General features: G+C 34.8%; 1 long non-coding RNA gene and 1 pseudogene across 1 annotated transcript; both read left to right on the top strand.

Moving 5' to 3' along the window:
* Nucleotides 1–222: 222 nt before the first annotated feature.
* LOC131648126 (protein phosphatase 2C 16-like) lies at nucleotides 223–1,631 on the top strand (annotated as a pseudogene).
* Nucleotides 1,632–4,995: 3,364 nt separating this feature from the next.
* Nucleotides 4,996–6,834, top strand: LOC131648125 (uncharacterized). The gene is made up of 3 exons (XR_009298048.1): nucleotides 4,996–5,074; nucleotides 5,153–5,233; nucleotides 6,715–6,834. It is a non-coding gene; the product is annotated as an uncharacterized LOC131648125 (long non-coding RNA).
* The last annotated feature ends 2,558 nt before the right edge of the window (nucleotides 6,835–9,392 follow it).

Here is a 9,392-nt window from a genome sequence, read left to right as displayed (position 1 = left end):
CACAAAAATAAGGCGCCGTCTAAGGTGCGCAACGTCCCGTCAAAAAAAAAAAAAAGGTGCGCAACGTGGATAGGTCTCTCACCGTGAGAGAACTTTTTTTTTTGTTTTTTTTTGTTTCAAAACAATCACAGTCATTAAATATGAGGTGCACCAATGTTATTATAAACCTCTTCACACCCAATAAACTACTTATTAATATTAATTAAGATTATCAATGTTTATTCATCTTCCCTGATTTCCTTCGTATATGTGAGCGTAACAATTGACAATATTTTCAATTTCTGATGACAATCTTCTCAATTCCTCAAGACAATCTTCATTCTTTCCCGTTTCTTTCCAATTCCTCATTTTCCATTTTTATTTTTAGCCTCTTATTTAGGGTTTTTTAGTTTCTGATTTCTTTCCAATTCATTCTTCGAAACTCGATTCGAAGATGGATGGTGATGATGTTGATGGTAGCGATGAACTTTTAGTCCCAGAATTTGATGAAGATGATTCATTGTCATTAGAAGGAGATCTGATTATTTACAACACTCTATCGGTAGCCAGTGAGAATAGCAGTATTTATGGAGAAGAGTTGTTCAACTCTAAAGATAACTCAGATTTTAGGACAAGGAATTCGATGGACATAGATAAGAACATCTTTTCTGTTGAAGTTGTTGTTAGAGCTGCTGTTTTTGACGATTCAAATGTGGAGGCAGATATTATGAGTGAACCCATTGCTGTAGGATCGAGCCTTGGAAACGAAACGGTAGTTAGATTCGTCCCAATGTCTGCTACAACTGTTCTTCATCAACTACCTCTTGAAAAATGGGTGAGTGCAATAGTCGGTCGAAGTGTTTTTGAATTGGATTGTACCCCACTTTGGGGATTTACATCTTTGTGTGGATAAAGACCCGAGATGGAAGATGTCGTTGCGATTGTGTATTTGCGGTTCCTGCAATGTCAAGGTCTATTGGTATGTACTAAATCCTCTAATTAATTAGAGGTTTCTATTAGACTTCCTTCTCAATGCATCTAAAACGTTTTTGCTCTTCATTGTTGTGGCTTTCAGGTGATAGATATTTGAAGCCATGTATTATTCCTAAACCAGAATTTACATTCCTCCCTCGGGCAAAAGACGTTGAATGTCTTATTCTGGCCAGTTGATGGATTGTGGGATGTCATGACAAACGAAGAGGAATGTGACTTAACTCTTAGATGCATACTTCTCTACATAAGAAAAATGGCTCAAAGTTGTTCTTAGTAAGGGGAGAGGAAATCAATCTTGCTGCATAAGCAGCTGCAGAATACTTATCAAACTATGGCAATGATATTGCTCACTGTAACAAAGATAAAGAGATGAATAGTTAGAAATTAAAATCATTCAATTTCTATTCTAGATTGTGATGCTTGATTATGTTGTTGTTATTAAACAAGTGTTGTTAAATTAAACAAGTGTTGTATTAACCTCACAAAAGTCATTATTCAAATATATCAATACATGAATAAATTTTTTATTATCTTGCCAACCTCTTTCTTTTATCTTCAAACATGCAATTGGAGACTAGGACTAGAACAAAAGGTTCACAAGGAAGTCTCCAAAAGTGAGATTGATAAATATTTTGATTCAATTTATATTATAGAATGTGTAAACCGAAACAAGAAAAATGAGAGGGGTGATTTGGAAATGTTAGCCGCACAATAGTTGTACAAAGGCGAAAGTTAACGGAATTTCTTCGGCACTGAAAAATCATGGTTCAATTGCAATAGGAGTAATGTGCTTCTTGGCTGGCTTATTTGAGACATGTGTGCTCTTTAAAGTTGACAATTGATTCATTGTCTTTTCTGTTGGCCCTAGTTTTATGCCATCTAAACTTTCATTGTAGTTTATCTGCTTCACTTTATTTACAATCTGGATCTGGTGGTTGTTTCCTACTAATATGATGCAACTCCTTTGATGACCATGTCATCATTTTCATGTTTTGCTCCAAGTTCACTTACTCAAACTTCACCAAAAAGCAGAAGCCATCTTGCGAGGAGAATTCCAAATAATGGGCATTAGGTGACCATTGTACAATGTCTCACATTTGGTACCCATAGTTGTGGAGCTTTGCTGATTTTGTCCACATTTTGTCCACCCGCATTACAGTAGCAAAATATATCAGAATTTTAAGTAGGTAAAAAAGCTATCTTTAACTTAATCCATAAAACAAGATTTATACCATGATTTTTTAAATGGGCAAATAGAGGAATCACTTTGACTAAATCCTTTTTAAAAAGATAGAATCTATACATCATTAGTAGACATTTTCCCTGTGATGTCTCAAATAAATTACTTTTGGGTTCATAGTTGAATGCTGAATGGAAATATACAAAATATTTGTCTAATCAAAGAAAGACCAATTTAACCATTGAAATGAATATCCTCTAATACACAAAAAATCAAAAGCTTAATATGGAAATTACTAGGGGTGTTTATTGGCTTGGGTAAATCCGAACCAAACCAGAATCCAAACCAAACCATAGTGTTTGGGTTGGATATTTTTTAGTTCGGGAAAGAATCGAACTAAACCAATAAAATCCAATGACAATCGGTTCAGGCATCGGATTTTTAATTTTCTATCCGCAAGCCCAACTCAAACCAACCATAGTTAATTATCATGAAAATTACTATCAAACATTCAACTTCAATAAAAAAACATTTTGTTGTGTGTGGACAAGTTATGCTATTTTAATTTGTTATTAGAAAATTGATAGTGTAATATGATAAATGAACATAAAGTTATGAAACAAATTCATTATCATATTAATTCTAGTGACTAGTTATAGATTCAAAAGTCTTAATCTTAGATATTTTTCTTGTTAGAGATTTTTGAATCTATTCTTCTCAAATTTCTAATATAATATTTAAATTTGAACATAATTAATATTATATTTTTTATAATATTATGAAAAATTAATTTTTGTAAATAAGTTATTTTTTAAAAATATTTTTTGCATTTTTTATCTACCCGGTCAATTCAATCCAAACCAATCAGTTGTTTCTCGGATTGGTTCGGTTTGGGCTTTATCGCAAAAATTTGTAAATCCAATCCAGATCAATCCATTTAATTTTAATCGGTTTGAGTATTGGATTCTCTCAAAACTGAACCAAACTGGCCCACTAACACCCCTAGAAATCACTTTCTTGATTTAATTAGAAATAGACAATGATACTGCTAAGAGCATATAATTGAGTTGCAAACAATTTTCTCTTTGTTGTTAGAACAAGATTTGTTCTGATCAATATTCTTAGTTTTGATGATAACAAGGATATGAATTTTGTATGAGATAATGTGGTACTCTAATACACTGCAATTTCCCTTTCAGGAAATATATAAAGAGTATGCACAAATCAGCGCTCAAAAGCTTTGACTCAAAAGGTTCAGTATGCAACATCAGAACATGGTCTGGCGAGACATCAGAAGATGGTCAAAGCAATACTTATTTGGATCGAGATTCGATGTGTATAGTGACTACAAGAGTTTGAAGTATTTGCTTGATCAGAAAGAGTTGAATATGAGACAGAGAAGGTGGTTGGAATTCTTGAAGGACTAGGATTTTTCCTTGAATTATCATTCGGGAAAAGCGAACGTTGTAGCCAATGCATTGAGTAGGAAATAATTGCATATGTCTATGTTGATGATTCAAGAATTGGAATTGTTGGAATAATTTCGAGATTTGAGTTTGGTATGTTGAAGCTTACTTGTGGTATTCTTGATGAGATTAGAGAAGGTCATAAATCGGATTTGAAATTGGTTGACAAGATGAAATTGATTGATTGAGGATAAGGTGATAATTTTCGGATTGACGAGAACGGTGTCATGAGATGTCGTGATTGAATTTGTATTCCAGATGTTTCGGATTTGAAAAAGAGAATTTTTGGGATGAAGGGCATCAAAGTGGTTGAGTAATTATCCTGGTGCTACTAAGATGTATCAAGACTTGAGAAAGTTATTTTTGTGGCGAGGTATGAAGAAGGATATTGCAGAATTTGTGTATTTGTGTTTTACTTGTCAGAAGTCAAAGATTGAACATCAGAAACCATCTGGTTTGATGCAACCGTTGTCCATTCCTGAGTGGAAGTGGGATAGCATTTCTATGGATTTGTTTTGGGTTTTTCTAGGAAATCGATTAATTGTGAGGCAATTTGGGTCATTGTAGATGGATTGACGAATTTTGCTCACTCTATTCCGATAAGCAGGGATTATCCGATGGAGAGACTTGCAAAGTTGTATTTTGAAAAGATTGTGAGTTGGCATGGTATTCCATCGAGTGTTGTTTCTGATAGAGATCTGAAGTTTACTTCTAGATTTTGGAAAGTTTTGCAGAGTGCTTTGATTATTAAGTTGTGTTTGAGTTCTGTTTATCATCCGCAAGCTGATGGTCAAACGGAGAAGACAATTTAGTAACTTGAGGATCTTTTGAGAGCTTGTATTTTGAAGCTTTGTATGGTCGAAGCTGTGGAATGCCTTTGTGTTCGTGTGAGTCTGGAGAGAGTAAGTGTAGGTTTGGAGATGAGATGGTTGTGTCGATGGTATTTTCGAGGACGAAAATATTCTAAGTGGGGGAGAGTTGTAACATCCCGATTTTTATTAATATTTTTATTAATTATATTAGTAATTATATTGTTTGGTGTTTTTAATAATAACTTATTTATTTATTTATTATGTGATATAATAATTATTTAAGTATTTAATTATGTGAGTGTTTGTGTTGTTTGACTTAATTGAGTTATTAGAGAGATATAACTAAATGGGCCTAAGTGATAGAAACATAATGGATGGATTGGTGGGTTAAGCCCAAGTGACATAAGTGAGATAGTAAGAGAAGGTTAGGGTTTTAGAGGTTACTATTTTCATTTGGGGGAAAGGATAGGAAGAAGAGAAAAGAGGCAAAAGGGAAGAGAACAATGGTGGAAGAGAAAAGCTAGAAGAAACCTCATTTTCGCAGCAAGTTTCAGCACTGAGTTACCTTAGCAAAACGGACGTATCTCTCAATCCAACCGTTGGATCGTTGCGGTACTTGGACACAACGTTCCTGACCCATAGAGGTAAGTTCTGACCGGAGCGATTTTGATTTTGAGGATTTTAAGTTCATCTGATAAGTTGATTCCCGAACTGGTTTTTAGGTGTGTCTCCTAGTGATGTTAGAAAGGATTTCTTTTGGAGAAAAGCTTAGAGTTATGGTGAAAGAGTCCATATTTACCAAGGTAAGGGTGGGGTTCTTTCATGCTAAAGGGTTGTATGATAGTATGTTATAGTGGGTTTAATTCTATACTTTGATATCCATGTTCTTCTATGTTGCAATTTTGGGTATTTGATGATTGTTGGAATGTGATGATATAAATGTGATAAGTTGTGTGCAATTGATAATCTATGTGTATTAGATTGTTATGTTTGTTGTGAGTAAACCATTGATAGTGAAATAATGGGTTTTGTTATTGAATTGGAAAATAATGGAATAGAAATATAATAGTTGAATTGAAATTAATATAGTTTAATTATTAATTGGATAGTTAAATTATTAGTTGAATTGATTCCAATAAGTCTATGTGATTGGAATATACTTGGACTTGGACCAATTATTCGGTTTATCGGTAAATTACGGTATTTTGAGAAATTGTTTGTAATTGTGTTTTGGCTTGAATATGTATGTTGAGAAATATATATTGTCATGCCAATGATGTTGTTTTGATATTGATTCTTTATGGTTAGTTGGTTAGCATTAATTCTAATGACTAATTGCTTGATATTGAAAATGTGTGTTCATGTATAATTGACAAAAATGAGAATTAACATGAGATAGTATGATTACTAGTGTTAATTGGATTGTGTGAATCGTAATTGATTAATTGGCCTCTCATATGTGAATGATGTGTGTGTGTTGTAAATGTTGTGTACAATTGGTGGATAATTCATAGAGTTGAATTATTTTGATATGTGGAAAGTTAAGATGGTAGAGATGATCTTAATTGCATATATTTGTGAGATTGTACATACATTCATATCATAGTGTGCCTTGAAACATAGGTGGAATTGCTTTGAAACACAAGCGTGGCTTGGATTCTAGAGTGAATCGGAAAGCGGTAAACTATATGTTTACATTTGGTGGCTTTGGTCTTGTCCAGATCTGAAGCGTGGCTAGATTCTATATGAATCGGAAGCGGTGGAACTTTGGGTCCATATTGGGTACCACATGCATAGAGTCACATGTCTTGCATTGAGTTACATTGGAGTTATGTGATGTTTGAATATATGTAATAATGTGATTAGGTGATTGTTATGTGTGAATGAGATGTGATAATTAAATTTGGTGATGTTTGATACACGATTTTGGTGATATATGTAAATGAAACGTATATGATGAGAATGCAAATATATATATGTATTAATGATATATGTATATATGTAGAATATATGAACCATGTTTTGCCATTGTTGATAGTTGTATTAATTTACGTTGTGATTATGAAGTATATGTTATTATGTGCTTGAATGACATACTTGTAAACTTGAATACATTGTTATAGTTGATAGTTAACATTATTGTTGTGATGCAAATTGCTTATATTGAGAAGTGGTGAATTGTGTATGATTTTATCTTTGCTATATGTATTATCATACTTTCCTTTATAATGTTTGATATCTCACCCCTTCTGCTGATGTCTCCCCTACCATGGGAAATGGGCAGGTACTCAAGTATAGTTGTGGAAGTTTGTAGATTCACCGTGTCTGGTTGGTGTGTCGCTCTGATACGTAGCACTCGGGGGTTGTCTATATTGTTGTTTCTATGTTGTTCATGTTTTAGTTGTTGAGTTCCAAATTGGATAATGAGAAGTACTATGATGTTTGAAGTTGTTTCCGATTAAATAAGATGATTTTTTATAAATTCGAATGTTATGATTCCGCTGCATATTAAAATGAAGTTGGTTTGTCTAAGAGCTGTTATAAGTTGTTTTGTGCTTCTCTGAGATTAAAGTGCTATGTATCTATTTATGAGTTGTTTATAGGAAGTAAATGTGATATCCCAAATGCATTGTTGATAGTTTTTAAAATACTCTAATTTCTCGCATGATATTTTTTGGTAGAATTTGGGGTGTTACATTAGTGGTATCAGAGCAGGTCGGTCCGTCCGGCCAAGTTGTCGAGTCAGTTGAGTTGTGTGACAGTTGAATGATGTTAGTGTTTTATTCCTTAGTACGCGACATGTGTGTGAAACACTGTTGGTACTTGTTCGTTTTGTTGCAAGGTTAGTTTGAGCGAAGTAGGGAAGAAGCTGTGCTTCTTGGATATGTTTCAGTTGTAAGTTATTGGTGCAATATATTTCTTAAGGAGACAGAGCAAGCAATGTAGAAGTTTGTTGGTTTCCGAATTCGAAGGTAACATGGATTTAAGATTTTGGTTGTTTAACAAGTCGGAACGTCTTGGAATTAGGACAATTGTTATAAGATGGAATTTAGGAAGTTGTCATATCCCGCATTATTGGTGGACTGTGAAGTTATCAGTTTAAGTAACTGTTGCGTAGGATGTTGACGTAAGAATAATTATTAAGCGACGAATTACGGTAGACCTTGTCAAGGGATCCTTGGCAAGAGATTGGAAAAGTTGTCGAAGTTATTGGAACGTTCAAGTCGGAGTTAGAAATGCGAAGGGACGAGTATGATTCCAAGAATAAAAAGTGTTGATAGTGGTGTAAAGGAATTATGTTCTAATGTTATCACAAGGTGTGTGTTAGCATGTTCAGATGATTTTGGAAGTTAATGAAGTATGGTACTTTTGGTGACGTAAAGGATTCTATTGCAGTTAAGTAACGATAGTTTACGCTACCATTATGGTTGTCGGCTATCTATTGACAAATTGAGGAACTGATCACCCTTAATCTCTTGTTGATAGTAGACGGAATCGTATTGGAATGAGATAGACTTGTCTTACCAGCTTGATAATATTGGAAGTGAATAAGTCTGTGCAAGATGGTGCGATGTTGTTTAGGTTGTTTGCAACTTTGGATGTTCATGAGGAAATAACGATTGGGGGATTATCGATAGTTTGCGCATTTGCATAAGTGTTTCCTGAAGATGTAAGTGATTTACCGTCAGAAAGAAAAGTTGAGTTTTTGATCGATTTAGTTCCTGGAACTAGTCTTGTATCGAGGGCTCCATATAGGATGTTTGCTTATGATGTTGAAAGAGTTGAAGAGTCAACTTGAAGATTTGTTTGAGGAGAGGTTGATTCGTTCGAGTGTGTCGTCTAGAGGTGCATATGTTTTTGTTGGTTAAGAAGAAGGAAGGTTTTACAAGGCTTTATGTTGAAACAAAAAGGACAAGTTGTAGCTTATGCTCAAAAGCAACTTAAGATTCATGAGAGAAATTATCTGACGCAAGATTTTGAGTTGGCCGCCGTTGTTTTTGTTTTAAAACTTTGAAGGAAATACTTATTTGGATCGAGATTCGATGTGTATAGTGACTACAAGAGTTTGAAGTATTTGCTTGATCAGAAAGAGTTGAATATGAGACAGAGAAGGTGGTTGGAATTCTTGAAGGACTAGGATTTTGCCTTGAATTATCATTCGGGAAAAGCGAACGTTGTTGTCGCACGCTCGCGAAAAATGAACAGAGTCGCCACTAATATATTTATCCCATAAGGGAAAGGAATATCAGATAACCTAACAAAGGAAGGAACAGGGTCTTGCGACCAGAGAATCTAGGTGCGGGAGTCGGTTACGCGAGGGGAAGGTGCTAGCACCCCTCGCGCCCATCGTACTCGATGGTATCCACCTATGTTTGTTTCTATCTAAAGGGTGTATAACTATGTCTATGTCTAAATGCGAAATGAATGCAAAATGTAGGGAAAATAAAGAATTGTACTCGCACGGGCCCTACCCCGCTGCCTACGTATCCTTTTCAGGAATCAGAGTTACCGTAGCTCGGCTAAAGATTTTCTGTTTGTTTTGGTGTTTTTTAGGTGGGCGGCGTTAACGCTCGCGCTCTTGCACAAGGGGACAGCCTAGGATGCAATGGAGCGGAGATAACTTGCCCTTAAGAAAAGAGGGAAGAGAGAGAGGATTGGTTTGTATCTTTTAAGGGTAATTCCATGATGACGAGAACCCACTACAAGGTCTCGCATCACTTCCTTACTTTGTTTTAAATCTGACCATTTATTAGGTTTTTTGAAGTGTTTTTGATTGGTGTTTTTTATGGGGATTTATTTGTGACTTAGATCATACCAAAAGAGTTTTGTTTTTTTTGAATATTTAGAGAACGCACATCGAGGCCTACGCCACAATCGTTTCTCTAAATGGCGGTTAAGAAATACACCGAGGCTTCACACCTCAATCATTTCTTTTCCGCTAAGTAAAAGAAGTTCTTTTGT

This window comes from Vicia villosa, linkage group LG2 (assembly GCF_029867415.1).
Source record: "Vicia villosa cultivar HV-30 ecotype Madison, WI linkage group LG2, Vvil1.0, whole genome shotgun sequence".
Classification (NCBI taxonomy): domain Eukaryota; kingdom Viridiplantae; phylum Streptophyta; class Magnoliopsida; order Fabales; family Fabaceae; genus Vicia; species Vicia villosa.
Note: the sequence above shows the minus strand (reverse complement) of the source record. Positions and strands in the feature narration are given on the sequence as shown.